This window comes from Anabrus simplex, chromosome 4 (genome assembly GCF_040414725.1).
Source record: "Anabrus simplex isolate iqAnaSimp1 chromosome 4, ASM4041472v1, whole genome shotgun sequence".
NCBI lineage: Eukaryota > Metazoa > Arthropoda > Insecta > Orthoptera > Tettigoniidae > Anabrus > Anabrus simplex.
In genome coordinates this window covers 107,993,608-108,017,232 of record NC_090268.1, presented here as the reverse complement: position 1 = coordinate 108,017,232, position 23,625 = coordinate 107,993,608, and the positions used below count along the sequence as shown (strand labels likewise).

Genomic DNA, 23,625 nt, shown 5'->3' with positions numbered 1-23,625 from the left:
ACTAGTGTATTTCAGGCAGTATTTTGCAGGGGGGGTTAAATTTCTCCTGTAATTTAATTACCCCTCTCCCCAGGCAAATGAAAACTGTAGCTCTTTTTGTTTGAATTTTGTTGTTATAACGAGAATGATAAACATTAGAACATTATTACAATCAGATGAGAACTTTTGAGAGACTGTCACTTTCTTACGAAAGGCCAGACGAGGCGCAATTTGTCGCAATTTATTGCTTTATTAGTGGAACCTTCCTCTATCAGGGCTAAGTTTTCACAAAAAATTTGTCATTTTTGTACACTGTGAATATTGTCCTATTGGCTACTTATCGGAAACACACCCTCTCCAAGAAATACAGGAGTGGTGTAAGCTCGAACTACTGAGAGAAATAAAGGAGGAGAGCTTCAAGTAATTTATATTTTTGCCCGGGTTTTAGATGGACTTGTCAGAGTGAAACATGAATAACAGGCCGCAGGTCCGGATTGCCACTGCTGCATTTTATTGCTGAAGGTCTGGCAGTCACTTTAATTATTGCTGATGTTTTCATAAAAATATGTACAGTAAAAATCATTAATTTCAGTCATAAATTATGTGTTCTACATTTTCCTCATAATTTTATAATGAAAGAATCCCCCCAGGCAATTTTAGTTGGGGGGGGGGAACTTTGAGATAAAATCAGTGGGGGCGAAATCCCTCCCTTCCCCCCTGCGATTTCGCACCCTGCTGAAAAATTAAGGGCAGAAAACATCAGAGTTTGAGCGGGTACGAGGAGGCTCGTGGGCCTTAAATTGGTTGGTAGTTCAGTTCTCTCTTGTTATTAATGAAGCTCAGAGCATTCAGCTTGTTATGAAATTATGCATCTTATTTGTTACTGAACTGATCGATTACTGACCATTTCAATATATTGTTTTTGCTGAAGCAAAGAAAAAAAGAAAAAAAATATATTAGCTTTTCCCATTATGTCATTTATTTCTCCAGCCATATGGCCCTGGCACTTCTCGCCCCACCCTTACGTGGACCACCATAATTATAGGAGCACATGTGTAGTAAGCTACATAACTGCTTACCAGTCTGACATGTATTTTTCAAACTTTTAGAATAGCATCATAAAGAAAGACTTGAGGAAAATTGTAGCTGATAATGTAAGTAAAAGGAGGTGCCAGAGTAATGAACATGAAAGTTTAGAAATATTCAAAGTTCATTTGTCAAGCAGTGTACTTCAGAATCCTCCAAGTAACCACTTTCCTGACTTTCCAGTCTTAAGTCCCCACAGGTATAGTCATGATAGTAAAACTAAAGGTATTACTTAGAAGTAGTTTAGTGGAAAGTGGCGCAGGTATTGGTTGAACTGTGTATCCTCTCCTCTTAGTTTGAGAGGAATTCCATGAAGAATACACTTAAGCCTACTGCTCACTCCTCGTTTCCCTAGTATGCTGTTTATGACAGCTGTTGGAACTGTATAGGATCAAACCAGCCTTTGGGCTGAATACAAAGCACATACTGCTGACAGAACAGAACTGGCTAGGAGAGGTCAAAGTCTCAGTATCAGACCCTGTATTATACACATTCTATTAGTTCTACCAGTTTACAACCGATTTGAAATATGGCATACGTAAATAAAATGTAGGTGAGCCAAAATCAAGTCCATTTTGGCCAGTCCTAGCTCACTTTTCATTTTCTTACTTAGTTAAAGAATGGAGAAGTACAACCGAGGATACCAGAGGCCATGGTAATAACAATTATGAAGCTATTGTATCAGGATAATTGGTAATAGGACAGTATTGAATCAGCCAGTTGACATTACTGGTACTGTATTTACAGTTAATTTCATTTAGATATATTAGAACTACTTCCCTAAAATGTAGCCTAAATCTGTAAATAAGTATTTTTTGGAAAAACTAATTCAATGTGAAGAAACAAAAATCCTAACAAGAATAAGTGCTGTAAATTAGTTAAGTTATATCCAAGTAGCTTATAACTTATTTTCAAATATTAAATAAAGACAGAATTAATTACCTGGTTAGCTCAGTACATCCAGAAGATTTGACAGCATATTCCTGACTGACCAGCTGATGAGATGGAAGTTCACAGGCTGCAGGTACGATGCTCTTTTGCAATCAGCTATCCACACAACAGGACGGACAGCACAGTAGAGAAGCATCCTGAAGGTTATCTCTGTAATAAAGAAAACTTGTACATAAGACATGCAAACAGTCATATTTGGATAACTTTTAGCCAAGATATGTAGCCCGTTGTCAAATGACATTCTGAAGGTTTTTTAAGCAAGTTTCTAATAAATATCAAGAGCAACGCCCTTGGACATATTGAAACTTATTCCTTTCCATTGTTTGTATGGAAAAGCTACAGTTGCAAAGCATTTAAAAAGTGGCATTTTATTAACACTAGAAAAGAACAGCTTAAAAAAAAAAAAATACTCCTTTCCAATTATGTTTTGCTCTGATTTTACATGCTCCTTCACATTAATTTTAGTGTTACTAATTCAACATTAATTCATGTAACATGGCACATTCAATGGATGTTGTTCTAACATTAGACCTATCTGCAGAAAATAGCACCCCTCCCACCCAACAAATTAATTTGATACTTATTAACAGTTTCATTTTCTTATAACAATGTACGATTTACTTTAAAATGTTTAGAAGTACAAGATGTGACTGACGTTAAATAATCTCAAGGAGAGCTCATTCAATACGAACTTGTTAACACCAAATTCTTATTGTCTAAGGAATTTAAGTGAACTCATTGTTCAATAAATGTATGGCAAATGTTACATGTTTAATGCAAGTTATGCTTAGTACAGTATCAAGTATACTAGACATGAAAATATTTTATTAAAATAAGAGATTTTGGTACCGTACCAATTTTCGTTAGTTTAATTTTTTCTAACTTGGCACAGTTCTGCAACAGTTCACTGCTCGTCTTAGGAGAGATTGTTGTGCTAGACAACTCAAGCTAGATACTACCACCTAATAATTCCTTATGAATTAAAAGATTAGAATAATTCCATATTGACGGTTTATACTCTGTATGTAAAAATAGAAATAGAAAAAACTTATTACTTCCTCCTATCCAATACATATATCCAATCTTTGAACTGAATTATTTTTAGCCAAACATATTTCAGCTCATCTCTGGGCAATCTTCAGTGACAATTTTTAAGAAGGTATAACCTTATGACCAGTGGCATATGCTGGTATCAAGACGTGGGCTACCACTAGACTTTAGGCTACCCCTTTTCGATAGTTGGTTTAGGGAACATCAAGCCTTAAGCATTTTGAGCTGCAGAAATGGAGTTGCCCGCTGTGTTGTCAAACGTGCTTCACAATCTACTGCCCTGGCCTCTCCCACCGTCAATACTCAACACCTGATTAATCAAGTTAGTAGCCTAAGGTTTAGCAAATTGAAGTCCAGCTTTAAGGCTAAATGGATAGAATGCTTGTCTTTGGTCTGACAGCCCCGGTTCAATTTTCAGAATCAACCCCTCATAGTGTTAATTCCCCTGACTTGGGAACTGGGTATTTATGACTTCTTCACCATTCATTTTATCCTTATTAGGTTACCACCAAGCCTATGTAGATGCCATGCACCATTATTATTATTATTATTATTATTATTATTATCTTATTATTATTATTATTATTTTTAACATCATAATCATTAAATAACAATGTTGAATTTTACAGCGGTCGTACCCATCGTTCAATGGTTAATTATCTTCCTCGGAAGATCAGTGGTGGTGTCCGACCCATGATCACGGGTTCGATTCCAACCAACAAAAGAGAACACTAAACCTGAAAGATTGCATTTCATTTTAGCAGATCTACCAATAAAAAGAAAACTATATTACTCATAACAGCCCTGCAGTGTCTTCCTACAAGGATGTAGAAGTAAACGGGAGTGAAATGCCAGCACTCCGTGAGGTGAGGAAGTATATACGATGAGTAACGCATGGTGATTGTTAGCAGTGGGGGTCTGACGGACCGAAGCCTAGCACAGCTACCCTCCGCCGGTCCCCGCGCCTGTAGGCGGACAGCAACAAGCCGCGTGAGGGGAGTCGATGGGAAGGGACGAGAGTCTGGGCTGCAATATCAGTCTCCGAAGCCTTGTTCTCAGAAATACGTGCGACGTGTTCTCATTCCTTTCAAGTTTTGCAAATGGAACAATGTGTCAGATGCTTACAATATAATGTGCTTTAGATTTCCATTGTTCGCATTTGAGGTTTGGGCTTCACTGATAGCCTTGGTAGCCCTCAGTATAACCCTGCCTGTTAGAGATAAATCCTGTTTTACTCTGATTTTACATGCTCCTTCACATTAATTTTAGTGTTACTAATTCAACATTAATCCATGTAACTTTTTAATATACTTTCACTGAAGATGGCTTAAACATGAGCCAGAATGTGTTTGGCTAAAATTAATTCCATCCAAAGATGGATATATGTATTGAATAGGGGAAAGTAATAAAAGCTTTTCTATTGCAAAGTTTCTTGTGAATTCTAAAGATACATTTAAACTCATTGTACAAGAACATCGTGGTATCACCTGTCCCTTGCAGAGCGCCTTTCACGTAAAATTAATGATTTATTATTTGCTATCAGAAATCTTGAGGCCCTTAAGCACCAGGCCTGCCTGCAATGCATAGTTATTCTCTATTCCCCACCCATACTGCAGTTCAGGAGAACATCGAATACTGTACTTCAAAACTAGTGATGGGAAGAGTACAAGAAAATAGTAACTGGGCTCAATTACAGTTACTTGAGAAATATTTCACTCAATCACAATTACAATTTCTTTTTTGTACGAGTAATCCATAAAATCACAATTACTTTACAGAATGGTAATCTTAAGGAGGCACCCTACTGAGTTTTTAAGCCAAAATGATCCAAAAACCAAAATTGAAGTGTTTGCCCTAAAAGTTACCGTAACCCTATTCCTTGGGGAACATAAGATTTTTCGTGTACGGTTATTTTTAAATGTCCATTTAAGGCACTTAAAAATCCCTTTGAAAAGCTACGCCCACTTTCTCAATGAGTACCTTCAGAATTTCACCATATATCATATTTCCCCTTTCGAATTTCTGGTGGTTCCTGGCACTGGTGGACAGTTTCCATAGTTATATACATGGAACATTAGAAATAGTCAAATTCTGGTACCAATAATTGTTAACTGGAATTCATACATTAACACTCATATGATGTGGCTTACCATAATGGAATGAACAATTTTTAATCATAACTGTTCTGATCTATCAACATCCAAAGACTGCATATTACTGCTAGGTGTATGTACTTTCATATTTAAGGGGTTAAGTAGAGTAGAATGATAACTGTAGCTGAGGGGAAGAAAAGGGCCAAGGTAGGAGGAATATATGGTGCTGGGGGGTTCCAATGCAGCTACTGTAATTTCATACAAAATCAGCTTTTCCCCAAAACTATTTTTCAGTACCTACTGCTATTCAAAATTTAAGTGGAACAGTTTTTCCTTGATTGTTTTAAAACTTTGTATGCCTATAGTGCCACGCGAGATGCATAAAAGTTGGTAACCATTTTGAAAAATAGCAATATCCAACATATCCCGCGTCAAATAAAAAAATTGAGAATTCTAAAAGGAATTCAAAATGGTGAGAGGAAAAGTATTCTAATAACATCAATAATGCAATTTTTTAAATACCAATAATTAACATAACCCTAAGAACTATAACAAATATTTCAAGGTAAATTCTCAAAAAATGGTATGCATGGGATTTTTGAAATTTTTCAATTTTTTAAATAAAATGTGTTATGAATCAAACTATGTTGCCAAAATTAAGATGAATATACAATTTGGAATATTTTGGAAACCTAAATGAACTCTCAAAATATTGTGGATATCATATGGAAATTCTAAGAGTTACAAAAACTCAGTAGGGTCCCCCCTTAAGGAAATCACTGATTTTTTTTGCATAGAGCTGGAATACCAAAATTTGCAAAGAAAATATTACTTCATTGAGTTTTCTTTTAGCATAAATGGTTATCACCAGTATGCAGGACTAAAGATAGCTTGGAAATTTTGAAATGATTATGTTTTTCCATCTTTTTAAAAATTTTAGTTAATGACTTGGCGTTTGAAATTATTTTCCATTTACTTTGCAAATAAATAAATTGGTTCTTAAAATTCTCATCACTAATTTGCTGGAAAAACGCCCTACAGGGGCACTAGAGGAAATACCAGTGTGTAATTAAAGAACATCGTTTGAATGTGTTTGAAAGTAGGTAGGCCCTAGGCCCTGCTGGCGAGGTTCATTATGTAATTAAGTCATACAGAAATTGCGAAGCTACTGGTTCTGCTATAGCAGAACAAAGAGTAATCCTCTTTCCCCGTTTCTGCTTCTGTGCGACATATCAGTAGAATGTAATGATTACAATTTTAATTCAAGAAAGAAATTGCTAGTAAGAATGGCATTTGGTAAAATTAACTATTACCGGTACAACCAAAAAGTATTAAGTATGTAATCGTTACAAGTAATATTACTTTGTTACTTCCAACTGTTTACAAGACTCTCATTCGATTGCGATTGTTGGCAGTTGACAGCACCGTCAATGAAACAGATCTGGATGTCCAAACACTTCCATCGTACCGCTATAAAGTACTGTATGTAGGTACCGGTAGCTGAATTTTGAATAGCTTTATTACTTTCAACGTAAAACATTTATACAGAAGGATAGCATGAAATAAGGTCAAAGTTACTGTAGTTCTGGAGCTGTATTGTAAGTTTTGTGATAAATGGAGAGCTGAAACCATTTGACTGAGTTTAGGGTAGTACGGTAGCGTGACGAACTGAAGTATCGAGTGCTTTCTCACTCAACCGTCTATGTGGAAAACTAGTGATAGTATGAGCAGGAAACAAAAGTGAACATTGCCAAGGACATAGGGAAGAGGAATAATAAATACCAGTAATTCAAATGAAACTTACCATACAGTGACACTGGTATTTATTAACGTAACCAGGGCTGTAATTGAAGGTACACTCCGTATGCCCTCTGCTTAATTCAACTCAAGAGCAGGCCTTCTGATTTCTTGCGTATAAATCTACTTTAAAAAAAATGCCATTCTGTCGGCGAGTTTTAACTCTTCAGCTACGCTCGTAATCATCGAAGGTTCAACTTGAACTTAAGATCACTTCGTTGCTTGTGTCTCCAGTCGCATGTTCAAAAATTCAAATGTCTCACCAGTTGACTGATTTAAGCCTTAAAGACGTGGCTGCTAAACCACTGTACTGCAGCATACACTAATTCAAGAGTTTGTTCCAGTGAAAATGTGATCGCAAATTAAGAGGCACCTTGGATAGTTTAAAAAAATTAGCTGGAAGTAGGTCCAGTAGAAAACTACTGTGTAAGCAATTAGGCTTTTCAAACTAGTGCATTAAGATATGGATATTTTCTTTGCGAGCAACATTTCTGTATGCCTGATTTATGCCAAATAGAAGTTTGTTATAACTAGCAGTAGCCAATTTTAGATGCAATAGTGGTCTGGCACCCACGATTTGTCATGCCCTGAATTTTGAGTATACCCTGTGAGAATTTCGGGACTACAGCGCTGAATATAGGGTCAGTCACACTACAAAGTGCATTTGAAATGGCGGTCATCTGGGTTCAGGACAGCTTGCTGCTCGACTGCACGAACCATTTCCATTGGTATGTCACACCTCTTTATCCGTTTCTCTCCAGATCGGCACACGAGGGAGAAGTTTCTCCGACAAAATCTCATGTATGACGAACCATGCAAAACTTGTAGGTAGCCCATAATCAGGACATTCCTAAAGTCTGGTACGCGTACTGCGGTACCAATTGTTTCCTGTCCAAAGTTGGTTACGTAGCTAAAGTATTTTTTTGGCTAGTTTCTTTACGTCGTACCAACACAGATAGGTCTTATGGCGACAAGTGTATTTGTAACCATCCGGTACGAAAGGGAAGTATGCAAACAATACTTTGTCAACAATAAGTACCGGAACTTGAGAAAAACCAGTAGAATTTTAGAACGCAAGCAACATGATAAAACATTGCTTGGAAAATATTTAGGTTGAAATAGCTATGAAATTCAGAAATTTATATGGTCATGTTCGTTAAATAATTCCGGTTAGTAATTCTAAATTCTAATGTACCTACCATACATAATTCAAAGCCACCGTATTTTTACATGTGCTCAGGAAAAAAAAGACTTAAAATTTCGTATCTCGCCTACTTATTTAAGGTACCGGTACATGGATTAGATGGAACTTAAAGACTGAGTTCTAAGGATTTCACGCTGCTTGTACGGAAATTTGTATACCATACATTAACATTTGTGCCCAGTAATTGAAATGTTACAATCGTTCATTTACTAATATGCTCATAAAATCTATTTTCTATCTTAGTGTGAAAGTAATCCAATAATTTCGAAGCTTTGTGAAGGGCACGGAGGATGATTACCTCGTACTTCCTCTTAAAACAAAAGTCACCACCTGTGAAGGGCACGCAAGATGTGAGCACTGGACAACGACATTTACAACTTAAAGTCGGTTGGATTTTAATTCAGTTATCGATAATTACAATTACCAGCATTCTCCAAAACTTTCAGCCTGGAACAGCATTGTTTACAGGAGAGATTTCTTCAAGACGCATTCAAATTGGACTCGTTTGTTCCTATTTAATAAATAGTCTACTTCCGACATTTCGAAGTAATATGGACGTTCACTTACCACAGCAATTAAAAATGAAGGATATTTGAGGGCTAGTTTACTTTTGTGGTATTTTTGGATTGCAGCGGTTATTTGATGTTTAAATGGAACAAGTTCTGTGTAATACGATCAATTAAAGATTTGTTAAAATAACATTCAATTCCTGCTAGTTATTTTAAATTTCGTATACCTACCGACCTATACTACTAGCCCACTCCAACCACTGCATCTGACCCTATTACCGGAACGGTCCCCCCCCCCCCCCTCCCTGAAGGAGTTCTTTAAATTGTTACAAAATCTAGGGAGAAAATCTTATATGTACATACACCTTAATATTATTTGGCCGCTGAAGGTTTTGTTCGGCAAAAGTCTACTCCGTTTTGAAGTATTTGAGACAAAGGAAATTTCCGTTATGACAAAGGAACTTCATCGAGTTCCAATTGTAACTCGAAATTTGTGATATAAAAAAATGCTTTTAGTAATGTTATTTCACTTCCACTTTACTAGGTACTTTCAGACTTCAGTATTGAAACATATCTAGATAGTTTTAAACATCGGGAAGACAATTGGTACCGGTATGTCCAGGATGAAAGTTTCATGGAAAGAATAGAAATTAGAGCTAACCTACAGGTTAACTACAGATAAGTTATTACGGGATATTGCTACGCTTAAAATCCAACTTCCTATTTGTTAAGTCTAATTGATCGGGGAGAATCTACCTACAATATATACAGCTTAAACGATTCCACGAGTTTGAAGGAGTGCTTCACATCGTCCTAGAGGCACATTTGACGAGGACGAAGTGGCGACTTCAATGAATTTAATAAATAAGTTGGGAATCCTTCTCACTGTTGCTGTCACTAGGACATTCATAGTTCAATATGAATCTCATTAAATTCAAAGTGCTAAGAACGCTTTATAGAAACCGAAAAAAAAAACAAAAAAAACCGGAAAGCCATCAATCGGATATTAATTTGCCGAAGCGTAAGAGTGCTGAGAAATTGCCTGGTTAAATGAGGATACGATATGAATAAATCTCGTGAAAATTATACCTTTCGTACAGGTCTGCTATGCTGAGGTGTCCGCACCAGAATAGAACACACGAAGTGCAGCCGTCAACGACGAAATGGACAGTGAAATGGACAGAGCACATTGAGCTGAGGGGAGGGGAGAGGGACCGACATGCGCAGTTAAACGAAATCCATGGAGTTCTAAAATCACCTGTTCCCAAATGAGACCTACGTCACATATTCCTCGAGGGTCACTTGGCTCGCTTCTGTGAAGGAACTAGGAAAAATCCGCAAGTCAGATGGGGGAGACCAAGAATTTTCATGTTCTTTTTATTATGGAATCTACTGTCAAATAGTGTGTTTTGCATTAATTTGAACCTATTGTGTTCTGGCTTGTATAAGTACCTATAGGTGCCGTTTGAATTTTTTTGGAGCACATACCACATAGTCTATACGTTTTTATTTTTTCCTTTTCGGTGACCCTATAAGAGTGGATCCGTAAGTGTGTACTTTGCCGATTTTAAGAGCCTATGTCCTTGCCTATATGTTAAAAATTTTAGTAACGTAAAAATTCAGAACATGTTTATGCGATAAATCCACACAATATGTCTTTATACCTCTGCTGCAGAAATAAATAATGACAATATTTGAAGATAGTGTATTTATAACTATTCAACTGACTTTATTTTGAACAGTTTCACATTGGTTACAAATAATAATAATAATAATAATAATAATAATAATAATAATAATAATAATGTTTTGACATCCCACCAACTACTTTTGACGGTTTTCGGAATTATGTCCCGCAAGAGTTCTTTTGCGTGCCAGTAAATCTACTGACACGGAGCTCACGTATCATAGCACCTTCAATTACCATCGGACTGAGGCTTCATCGAACCTGCTAAGTTAGGGTCAGAAGGCCAGCATCTCAGCTGTCTGAGCCACTCAGTCTGACTAGGTAGCAACTTAGTGAAAAAAAAAAAATGAACGGGACTCTACCGGGATCACGGCCGCTAATTTTGACGTAGAATATATACCTCCGTGGCTCAGGTGGCAGCGAGCCGGCCTCTCACCACTGGGTTCCGTGATTTAAATCCTGGCCACTATGTACGATTTGTGCTGGACATAGCGGAGGCGGGACAGGTTTTTCTCCGGGTACTCCGGTTTTTTCTGTCATCTTTCATTCCAGCAACAATTTCCAATATTTAATTTCATCAGTCAGTTATTAATCATTGCCCCAGAGGAGTGCGACAGGCTTCGGCAGCCGGCACCATTCCTATCCTCGCCGCTAGAAGGGAGGTTCATTCATTCCCTTCCTAACCCGGTCGGATGACCGGAAACAGGCTGTGGATTTTCGGTGTATACGGTGGTTCGCCTCTGCGGTGTAGTGATTTGTGTGGTTAGCTGCCAGCCCCGGAGGTTCGGGTTCGAATTCCGGCTCTGCCACGAAATTTGAAAATTGGTACGAGGACTGGAACGGGGTTCACTCAGGCTAGGGAGGTCAGCTGAGTATACAGGTTCGATTGTCACCTCAGCCATCCTCTAGTGGTTCTCCGTGGTTCCCACTTCCCCTGGCAAATGCCGGGAAGGTACCTAACTTTCCTATTCCCCACAAGGCCCCTGTTCAGCATAGCCGGTGAGGCCGCCTGGTCCTCCTCCCGAGTTGTATTCCAGAACCAAAGTCTCACGCTCCAGGACACTGCGCTTGAGGCGGTAAATCTGGCATCTCTCGCTGAGCCTGAAGGAGAAATCAACTCTGGACGGAAACGGATTAAGAAAGAAAATATATACTGCGTGATAATACCGACGGAAAGAGTGTTTAGGCCTAGTTACTACGGGTTTGACCGAGCTTGATAACTGTAATCGCTTAATTAAGTGCGGCCAGTATCCAGTATTCGGGAGAAAGTGGGTTCGAACCCCATTGTCGGCAGGCCTGAAGATGGTTTTTCGTGATTTCCCATTTTCACACCCGGCAAATGCTGGGACTGTACCTTAATTAAGGCCACGACTGATTCCTTCCCATTTCTAGCCCTTTTCTGTCCCACCGTCACCATAAGACCTATCTGTGTCGGTGCGACGCAAAGCAACAGATAATAATAATAATAATAATAATAATAATAATAATAATAATAATAATATAATAATAATATAATAATAATAATAATAATAATAATCCACGGGTTTAAGGGAAATCAGGAGCTATTTTGGGCATCACATATGAATTTTGGAGAGAGGTGGGAAAGCGAAACGGCATGTGCATGGTGGAAATTTTGTCAAGGATATTCAATAAGAGAAAGAGGTATTCCCGAAAGCTTGGAAAGAGGGGATATTATGCCCTATACACAAATAGTACGGGTTTGAAAATTTTCCACACGAGTGAGTTGACCGCGCGGTTAGGGTCACTTAGTTGTGAGCTTGCATTTGGGAGATGATGGGTTCGAATCTCATCCTCAGCACTATACCTAAATTAAGGCCCCGGTCTCTTCCTTTCCAATCCTTGCCCTTTTCCATCCTTACGTCGCCAAAAACCATCGATGTTTTAAATTAATAATTTAATGTTATTTGCTTTCCGTCCCACTAACTACTTTTACGGTTTTCGGAGACGTCGAGGTGCCGGAATTTAGTCCCGCAGGAGTTCTTTTACGTGCCAATAAATCTACCGACGCGAGGCTGACTTATTTGAGCACCTTGAAATACCACCGGATTGAGCCAGGATCGAACCTGCCAAGTTAGGTTTAGAAGGCTAGCGCCTCAACCGCCTGAGCCATTCAGCCCGGTCATCGATGTTTTAGCGCAACCCTAAATCCCTAGCAAAAATAAAACAAAACAAAAAATAAAATAAAAAAACCCGCCAAAACACTTTGCAGTGAACGACGTCTCTATGTTCCTGGGAATCAAAGTTGCGTATGCAAGGTGTTGTTCTAAGCTGTACTTTCTCAATCTCGCGATACTCACCCACATCTGGCTAGGTAGCAACTTACAAAACTATACACTTCAGCACACAAGAAGTTGTCGTCGTTCTGTTGTAAGTTCCGGATTTTGAGCTCTGTTCACCTTTAATTTTACGTTCCCTCTAAACGCTCTCCAGTTCTCAGCTAAAAGGAAGAGAGAGCTTTCATTAGAGACAGGTGTTGATTTTCCCACTAGGTTCCGATTACGTCCCAGCACTTGCTGTTAGTGTCAATGAACAAGTCACATTAAAGGAAATGCTTTCCATCCATCCATCAATTACCTTTGACAGTGTAGACCGTATGAGTATTAAGAGTAGAAAGCTATTTCCAAATTAACTTGGTTACATTATTCTGCTCTGTTACACACATTTCGGCTAATGAATCATGTTACACATTTTACAACATGCCGATGTTTTGTGTAGTTCAGGGCAGATTCAATTAAGAAGTAAATTAAAGTTTTATGAAGCCACTGTGTGTTTTGATTCAGTTTATTGCTAAAGTTCAGCAGAAAAGAAACAATATCAAGCTGTTTTTAACGAATTAATGGTAGAATACAATGACATTGTCTGGCTCTAACGCTGAATGGTCAGCGTCACGACCTTCGATTTATACAGTCCTCCGTTCGATTCCCAACAATGTCCATTATTATCTCTGGCTCGGGGAGTGGGTGTTTGTGTTTTCCTCAATGGACATCTCGTCATATATACGGAAAATACCACACTACCCACCACCACCACCACCACCACAATAATAATAATAATAATAATAATAATAATAATAATAATAATAATAATAATAATAATAATACGCCATGAGGTTAGGGGCGCGCAGCTGTGAGCTTGCATCCGGGAGATAGTGGGTTCGAACCCCGCTGTCGGCAGCCCTGAAGATGGTTTTCCGTGGTTTCCCATTTTCACGCCAGACAAATGCTGGGGTTGTACTTTAATTAAGCCCATGGCCGCTTCCTTCTCGCTCCTAGGCCTTTCCTATCCCATCGTCGCCATAAGAGCTATCTGTGTCGATGCGACGTAAAGCAAGTTGTAAAATAATAATAATAATAATAATAATAATAATAATAATAATAATAATAATAATAATAATAATAATATCAACATAGTAAGAAAACTCCACTAGAGATGGAATATAGCACTATTTCCCAGGTGTCCTCTTTCAAATACTTTGGAGAAATCATACTACCATCGGGACTAGACAGTAGGGCCAATGTAGAAGGAGCCACCAAACTCCATAAGGCAAACAGACTGACGTGGAATTACTACAACAAAAGAGTCAGATCGCTTAGTGCAAAATTATGACACTACAAGACATTTGTTTTGCCGTTAGCTTTATACGCCTCAGAAACCACATCCCTTGGAGGTCACTGTAAAATTATAGAAATTGAAAATCAAGACAGGAAAATTCTCCGGAAAATTTATGGTCCCACGAGAGAGAATGGAATGTGGATTAAGAGGAGAACATCAGAGCTCCACTCATCATATGACAGGTTCACTGATGAGATGCGCAAGAGACGGCTGAAATTCTGTGGACATATCTATAGAATGGACATCGATAGATTCGCCAAAATATTGTTTAAAGTAATCAACTCGAAGAAGCTCAAAATAAACTGGTTAGAAGAAACTAAGGCGGACCTCCAAGAAATGAATATCATGGACGACATCATAGACGATCGTGGAGCCTTTAGTACAATAGTAGTCAAGCACGAATTCGTGGAGAAACCTAGAGAGAAAATTAGTAGGAAGTGGTCTACGGAACGCAAGATGCAACACAGTGCATTCATGAAGAGATTTTGGGAGGACAAGACGGCGAAAACCACCAGGCCAACGGACAAGTTCAAACGCGCTCTTTGATTGGGCTTAACGAAGAAATAATAATAATAATAATAATAATAATAATAATAATAATAATAATAATAATAATAATAATAATAATAATAATAATAACACCGAGCAAGTGGCTGTGCGGTCTGGATCACGTAGCTATCAGCTAGAATTCTGGAGATAGTGGGTTCGAACCCCAATGTCGGCAGCCCTGAAGGTGGTTTTTCGCAGTTTCCCATTTTCACACTAGGCTGTACCGTAATTAAGACCACAGTCGCTTCCTTCCCACTCCTAGCCCATCGTCGCCATAAGACCTATCTGTGTCGGAGCGACTTAAAGGAAATTGTGATAATAATAAAAAAATGTTATTAGTTTTACGTCCCAGTAACTAGTTACGGTTTTCGGGGACGTCGATATGCTGGTATTTTGTCCTGCAGGAGTTCATTTACGGGTAAGTAAACCTTCTGGTAAATCTACCGACACACGCAATTGTCGCAACTTGGAATACAACGGGACTGAATCGCCATCAAAACCGCCAACTTAGGCTAAGCCAACGCTCTACCGTTTGAGTCAGTCAGCTCGGCAGCTAACGATATGGGGAGAGTACTGTCTTTACTGAACATTCGTAATTGCTGAATTACTATACCATTGCTGAACCCTTCATGTAGCATTATAAGGCTTCTTTCACTCGGAGCCACCACGTCTTTGCACTAATTAAAGCGGGGCCTCTCAAACGCCCAAAATCTCACGCGGGCAGACAGCGGCGCAGAGTTCCTGTGCACAATGCATCGGTCCCGCTCGGCTCGGACCAACTCTTCGTCTCTGGGCTACTCGGCTAAGCTCGGCTCGGATTTGGAGCGCTACGGAGCAAGTGAGGAAGAGGGAGACAGCGCTATTGCTCCAAAACGAGGAGTGGGGGTCTGCACTCTGGTCAACCAAGCGAAGTCGGCTTTTGCACCGTGTACAGTGCATGCACCCTGAGAGGTCCTGAATTAAAGTGTAGCTTTTCATACGTGGTGGCAGGCAATGCGATTCTTGGAGCAGCCAAGCTGGCAGCGCCACCACGTATTTTCATTTAGTCAAACGGAGCTTTTCACACGAAACCAGACTTCCTGCGCGACCAGATCAGGCGTGTGGTTTATGTGCTAGTGTTTCAAAATGGATATCGTATCAGAAAAGAGTGATTTTAACACAGATTAGTTTATATCCTTACTTCATAAATAGAACGCTCATTAAAGTAAATCTAACATTTTCAAATTATTCGTATCTCAGTGTCACTAGGAGTACTATCTTTCGTATTTGTGTCCACACCGGTCAGTTCATCTTTTAAACACTGCAGTGCCGGGCTGAGTGGCTCAGACTAGTGATGGGCCGTGAAGAGTCGATTCCATTTGCCTGGGGAATTGGGTACCCGATTCCGGAATCGATTCTGAGGAACCAGTAGCACCATCTATGGTGCAGATACGTAAACGCGTGCAGCACGAATGTGTTCTGTAATGCGAGTTCGTTTTGGTCTATAACCAGGTCACTCTACAAGCCATGCCTGCTCTCATTATAGTGTCCTGGAGTTATATATTCAAATACGACTGTAATTTGATCAGAATATATGATACTGTGCTTGAAACTAATCAAATTGTATGGATTGTCAATAAATCAAAATTTGTATGGGGATTATAATATAATATAATATAATATAATATAATATAATATAATATAATATAATATAATATAATATAATATAATATAATATAATATAATATAATATAATATAATATAATATACTGTTTCATCAAAATACATTTGAAGTGAAGAGACTTAGCTAGCGCTAAGCAGAGATAAAAGCAAAAAAAAAAAAAAAAAAAAAAAAAAAAAAAAAAAAAAAAAAATCCACCAGTTTTTCCTAATAATATTTAGTAGTGGTATGAAATGTTCATTGCAAATTAAATGTAACAGATGACAGGTACGCTACCAAACCAGTTGTATACTTATTAGAAATGGAATTCCACAGACATTATACACATATACTAGCGATATTTGAAAACCACATTAGAAGCAGAATACAGTATAAGCATAAATAACAACGTCGGTTGCTACATCCAGTGTCGAAATGTGTAATGTTATTTCCAGACTACCAGGTTAAATTGTTATTTTATTATTATGAGGTATAATTCATTCATGACAACCTATAAGACATTTAATTTAAATGGGAGTTATATCATACTGTACTGTATACAAAACAAATACTGTATACAAAACAAATAGCAAAATTTGCCCCGCTAATTTACGGACGACTCGCTCTAGCCAGTGGTCCCAGCCGTGACCATTGCGGAACCGATTCCTCGCATGCGACATTGGGTGCGATCTCGGAGTCGTAGGAACCGATTCTTGCGATTCCAGGCGTCTTGCGCGCACATCACTAGCTCAGACAGTTGAGGCGCTGGCCTTCTGACCCCAGCTTGGCAGGTTCGATCCTGACTCAGTCCGGTGGTATTTGAAGGTGCTCAAATACGCCAGCCTCGTACCGGTAGATATATTGGCACTTAAAGAACTCCTGCGGGACAAAATTCCGGCACCTTGGCATCTCCGAAAACCGTAAAAGTAGTTAGTGGGACATAACGCAAATGACATTATTATCATTAAACACTGCAATAGCTCATCAAGAGATGAAATGCTCATTCGTAGGAAGGTGAACAATTCGATTGGATTCTGTCTAAAATCAATACACAAAGTACAAAATATATGCCTTTTGTTGATCGATCCTGCAGAAGTGGGTGGTCCCAAAATCTTCTGGTTCTCCGTTTTCGGCGTTTATGTAAACTGGTATATAGAAAACAGCAAGTGGTGCTTCTTCCACCACCATTTCGAGACTGGCTCATGGCTGGTGGCGTACTTAGTGGTTACAGAAAATATTGCAAAGACGTGGAGGCGCCACCATGTTGGTTCTGTGTGAAAGAAGCCTAGCACTTCGGCCGTGTTCGAATCTTGGACAAAGCATGTGGGACCTATGAAATTGAAAAATCACGTTCCTATGGGTCGGATTTCATTCAAAATTAGAGATCCTACAGAGAGTGTTCAGAAGATCAACAGTCTCGTGGATTCGAACCCCACTGTCGGCAGCGCTGAAGAGGGTTTTCCGCGGTTTCTCATTTTCACACCAAGCAAATGCTGGGGCTGTATCTTAATTAAAGCCATGGCCGCTTCCTTCCCGCTCCCAGGCTTTTTCTCTCCCATCGTCGCCGAAAGACCTAGGTTGTCGGTGTGACGTAAAAAAAGTCTCGTAATACGGTAAGTACCGTGGCTTATTCCTGTTCTTTCACATGTACTGTATATCTATCTCTTAGTCCCGTTTCATCATGGGGGTCCTGGTGAGGTGATATTAAATTATTTGTATGACGTATCTTTTACTGACGGATGCCCTTCCTGACGCCAAACTCGGTGGTGGTGGTGGTGATGGTGGTGGTGATGATGATGTTTGTCATTTAAATGGGCCCAACAGCTAGATCATCGGCCCCTAATAGTACGAGGTGAACGAAATTAAAATTAAAACTTCACAATGTATCTACTGACTAGAGTCTAAAACGAATGACGATGAAATAATGTTCGCGAAACAAAAACATTCAGTGGATCCTATTCACAATGCCTTAAGTACTGGGATGTTACTTATCCAAAGGGGTCCAAATTTCAGGTCACCGGCCCCTCATAATGGTACTAATCACTGGTAAAATAGAACCATGGTGTTCCTCCTATAGTGGTACTAATCACAGGTAACGTAGCGTAATGGTGTTTCTCGCATGATGGTACTAATCACATGTAATATATACCCATGGTATGTCACACACAATGACACCACTCACATGTAACACAAACCTACTCACAAGCAACACAGACCCATTCTGAACATAGTGGAACCGACTGGTGGAATGCACACAGTGGCACTTATCACAAACAACGCCCAGACCGGTAGTGTTTCTCGCGTAATGGTACTGCTCCAATGTAACGTAGATCCATGATTTTCCTCGCAAGATGGTACTAGTCGCAAGTAACGCCGACCCATAGTGTTTCGCACGTAATGATACTAATCACAAATAATCACATGGTTCTAATATCATCATCCCTTGGTCGCCCCTTTTAGTCGCCTCTTGCGACAGGCAGGGGATACCGTGGGTGTATTCTTCGTCTGCGTCCCCCACCCACAGGGGTTGTGTGTTTGGTCCGCGAGAGCTATTTTATTTCGCTCAAGTCTGCCGGCAGGACCCCCGTGTCTGCCACGTGAAGTATCACCTCTCCTCCTGCTACGCCAGCGTAGTAGGTTCGTGGGACGCCAATCTCAGCTGAAGTGCTAATGAAGATGAAATGAATGACGGTGAATGAAATTGGGTAATGAGGTGGAAGGAATCGACTGTGGCCTATGGATAATGAACTGTCTCGGTATTTACATTAATGTGAAACTGGGAAACCACAGGAAACCATTCTCAGGATGGCCAACGGTTGGGTTCGAACCCACTTGTCTCCCGAATGCAGAGCTTTGTCCATAGTCGTAATGCGTTAACACGCGCGGCCACTAAGCTCAGTTTTGTTTTTCGTACCTGCTCCTCAAAATGCTGGAACAGACGTAGTCTATACCTTTTCAGCCAACGGCCGTAGCCGTGTTGAAACACCGGATACCGTGAGATCTTCGAAGTTTAGCAACATTGGGCGTGGTCAAGATTTGGATGGGTTGCCACGCGCTGTTGATGGGGGTAAGGGAATGGAGGAGCGGAAAGGAACTGGCCACCCTACCGTACGTAAACTTCGGTTCAGGCACACCTCTGCGGAGGCTCGGACCTGCCTTCGGGCAGAATACACCCTTACCTTTATACCTTTTCTAATGACAGTACCAATTAATCAAATAACTCAGTGCGGATATCTCATTAACACACCTACTAGAAAGATTTTCACACAAGACTGTTTACCATCATATCCCAGATAATAAATGATACAATTCCTCTTGTTCTTCTTTTTTGCTAATGGTTTAAATTCGTACTGACTCAGAAAGGTTTAAGGTGACGATGGGGTGGGAAATGGTTAGTGCTGGGAGGAAAGCGACCGTGGTCTTACTAGTACTGCTCGAGTATTTGCCTGTTGGTGAAAATGGGAAACCATGGAATACCTTCAGGGCTGCCGATGTTACAGCTCCAACTCACCATCCCCCGAATCCAAGTTTACAGTTAAGCGGCTCATACCACACAGTCAAATAGGCCGTTCTTCTTCTTCTTCTTCTTCTTCTTCTTCTTCTTATTCTCCTCGCAGAAAGTTTGTGACCATAAAGGAGTACGAGCAACATTTAATCAATACATTTAAAACGTTAACGTGTAATGTTTCACAAAACTCAAGCTCTTAAACCAGAAGGAGTTAAAAGGCGCGGTTTGTACCAAAACCTTCCAAATCATCTCAATAGTACACGAAAAATCTTGTATTTCTTAAAATGCAACGGAAATATATTTATTTTATGTAATTAATTTAATTACGAAGCCGCACCAAGATCTGGATCGACTTGGATGGATAGATTGTCGCTAGGCGACAGCGACTTACTCTGTACCATAATAATCCGGTAAGCAATGCTGTATAGAGAAGGATGGGAAAACCGCGCCATGTTTTATGAAGTATCTTTCTTGCTAGGAGGTTCATGTAACTAGGCAACTCATTGCCTGTTATTTGGAAATAGCAATCCAACATGCCGTGCTCAAGATGTACTTTCATGTGACTAGCCAACTCATTGCCGAGGAATCTGTTCATTTTCGCACCAGATGGAAAAAAACAAAGAATGCCATGTATCCACTCGCGTTGCAATGAACATCATGTATCATGCAAATAAATCGCCATTTATGTAATCATATAGAAATAGTTTGATCAAATTACTAGACATAGGGAACTAGAAAGTAGAACATTACAGTAATTATTTCTTTATTCTGTAAGTGAAATTAGCCTACAAGTAAATGTAATAAGAATACAAATAAAAACAACCAAAAATAATGAAGGAGATGTTAGTAAAATTATATAAAGTAGAATTAATTATAAAACATATTTTATTTACTGAAGCGTAGCAGCGCACGTCGGTTATCAACACGGCGCCATGTTTTATGAAAAAATGACAGTTGCTTTTCTCATTCTTGCAACATTCAACTCTTATAGACGTCCCTGTTGACAGCATCGTTTTGACAATTTGCCACTCAGCGTAATGAAAACAGGAAGAGAATACAAAGTGTAACAGTAAATAACGTCCAAAAGTTTAGGTCATATTCCTCACTCGAAGAAGAAGAAGAAGAAGAAGAAGAAGAAGAAGAAGAAGAAGAAGAAGAAGAAGAAGAAGTTATATGGATTTAGGCCTGGAAGCACTTTGTTTCAATGTTAGAACACATTTTCTATAACTCTACGGGAAAGGCACAGGAACAGTAGGTACCAGCATACCATATGAAACTCTCAAATGTAATGTTCAAACTGCCCTCCGTTAGCATTGGCAGATGCATCAAGGGATACATAAGCACATCCGGGAGTCAGTGCGACAATGGAATGACGAAGGCGGGTGGATAAAACGCAGGCTCGCTGCCCCTAGACCATGGGTTGGGGGCATACACAGTGGTCTCCAAGGTTCTTACATGACACGGTTTAAAAATAATGAATTTACATTATCATTTTCATATTCGACAGGCAAAACATTGTTCAATGATGACAGCTTTAGTAGTCGGGTTTACGGAACTATTGCATTCCTTCTTTTATCTCTATAAATAAAGCTGTAGGAGTCCACTGTCTGTAATTTAGTTGTTTCGCTAATTTTTCAGATATTTATCTGTTTTAGGTCAACTTAAGACCGTATCAGTCGCTTTTTAGCTTTGGTGTCTGTCTGTTTGTTCCACCATCACGGTGAAACGGCTGGATAGATCTGGACCAAACTTCTTATTTAGAGTATACTCATCCAGGGGAAGGTTTAAATATGCATATAATTTAAACATTTCTGGAAAGACTGGGGGTTTATAGGAAAACCACAACAGTTTTCTTCCATTTTCTCTTACACTATTGATTTTCTGTAAAATTTGTGGACTGTATGTGAAACGTCCCTTCATTTTAAATAACTCTTATTATGTATAGTACATAATTTCGCTTACTCTTCAAATGACGGAGAAAATTACTGTTTTCTGCGGGTTTTATGCTCTGCATTGAGTGACCGACAGATCGACAACGAACTTAGCGGTTACCATGGCAACGTCTCTGGCTGCGTGCCACCAGGGTAACGTAATGCCATTTTCGTCATCATTGCTGTAAAATCTTTTTTTTTTTGCTAGTTGTTTTACGTCGCACCGACACAGATAGGTCTTATGGCGACGATGGGACAGGAAAGGGCTAGGAGTGGGAAGGAACCGGCCGTGGCCTTAATTAAGGTACAGCCCCAGCATTTGCCTGGTGTGAAAATGGGAAACCACGGAAAACCATTTTCAGGACTGCCGACAGTGGGGTTCGAACCTACTATCTCCCGAATACTGGATACTGGCCGCACTTAAGCGACTGCAGCTATCGAGCTCGGTGCTGTAAAATCGTGGTTGTTCCTTGGGTAGAAGGCGAGGGAGACGTCAAACTGCCACTCTGCGGCATATTTGCGGAATACCGTAGGAGGTTACAATCGTCTTCGAATAGCACTAACGGGGGCTGTTAATATTTGAACGGTACCGCGGAGTGTAGCCCAACACCTAAGGTGTTTTCTGACATTTGCTATAATTTTTACTGTATTTCTCTTCTACTTCTGTTTTCCGCGTTAGTCTTAAGTAAAAATACCATAAATCATATTCTTATCTGTTTACCTAAAAAAATGCCTGCGCCTAAATTTATCTTCTGTTACCGCCTTCTTATATCCGTAATTCAAATAATCACAATTTAGTGAGGAACATTTCATTTTCCAATACATCCACTTGGTATATACATATTTGTCCCATCCGGCTGTCCTCAGTTATAATCCTATTTTCTATTTTCTATTATTTTCAACTTTCTTAACTTTATTATTTTCTTTCTTAATTACTCCGTATGTATGCGAGCGATAATCCCGAAACCTGGACACTCTTTCGTTTGAAGAAAAATTCCAAGCTGTTCAAGTGTGTAAACTTTTTGGCCCCGGAAAGTATCGAAATATGGAGGCTATTTTAATGATGCTGCAGACCTTCGTTTCAGGGTAACTGCTGGCTAAACGGTAAGTCATATCACAAAACAGATTACACAATCGCCGCTTAACAACTTTGGTTCCATGGCATATTGTCGTATCTCGAATCTTTATACGTTAGATAGCGCTGCATTTCTCGATTATAATCAAATCTCTCCAACTTGATTGTGACTGGCATCAGGATGAGGGGCCTGTATTTATAATGAAAACTCTCCATTTCTATTGTGAATGGCATTTGGGAAGTGTGGCCTGCCAATGTCATCAAAAGGTCTCCAAAGCGCACCTTACATCGGAAACTTCGTATGGGGTCCTCCTTGTTTTGTTTCTCTGATAGCGCTAAGAGGCATGCAACTTAATATAATATTACTCACTGTGTGTATAGTAATTTACGTACAAATCCGTATACAAGGTAGAATACCGTAGCGAAGCACGGGTACATTTCCCAGTCCACGATAAAATCTGACCATTTTTAGATTCAAAGTATTTCCTACGTGGACACATAGTAGGCCACTTGCCAGTCGGTCAATTCTTCTGCTACAGTATATCCTCTTCAAACTTGGCACGGTCGGGGAGAGAAGGGGAATCAGTTTCATCAAAACAGTTATGCGCATACCAGGTAGACAATAGAGGGAGGAGTTCGTGGGATGCAGAAGTTACAGTAGACTATAATGAAATTCCTACTTTGTGTTCCACTAGTTGTACCACAGGTACCGTACCTTAAATAACACTGCGCGCAAATAATACTACCTTTTGTTATTAACTTTGCGTGTACGAAGGGTGTTCGAAAAGAAACCGAAATTTGTTGTAACATATGTCTAGCTTGTTGTATAACAGTTTAAGCAGTATCTCCTTCAAATTAGTTCCCTCCAATGGCAATACACCTTTCCCATCGTTTCTTCCATTTTTGAAAATCCTCCTGGAACGCACTTTCTGGG

General features: G+C 39.5%; 1 long non-coding RNA gene across 1 annotated transcript in view; it reads right to left on the bottom strand.

Annotated features, from left to right (window-relative positions):
• The window catches only part of LOC136872452 (uncharacterized), a 43,468-nt gene extending 33,641 nt beyond the window's left edge, over positions 1-9,827 (bottom strand). The window contains exons 1-2 of the long non-coding RNA XR_011018071.1: positions 9,759-9,827; positions 2,008-2,166 (exon numbers count right to left, since the gene is read on the bottom strand). This is a non-coding gene — a long non-coding RNA (uncharacterized lncRNA). The remainder of the gene's footprint in view (positions 1-2,007; positions 2,167-9,758) is intronic.
• Between the last annotated feature and the right edge of the window lie 13,798 nt (positions 9,828-23,625).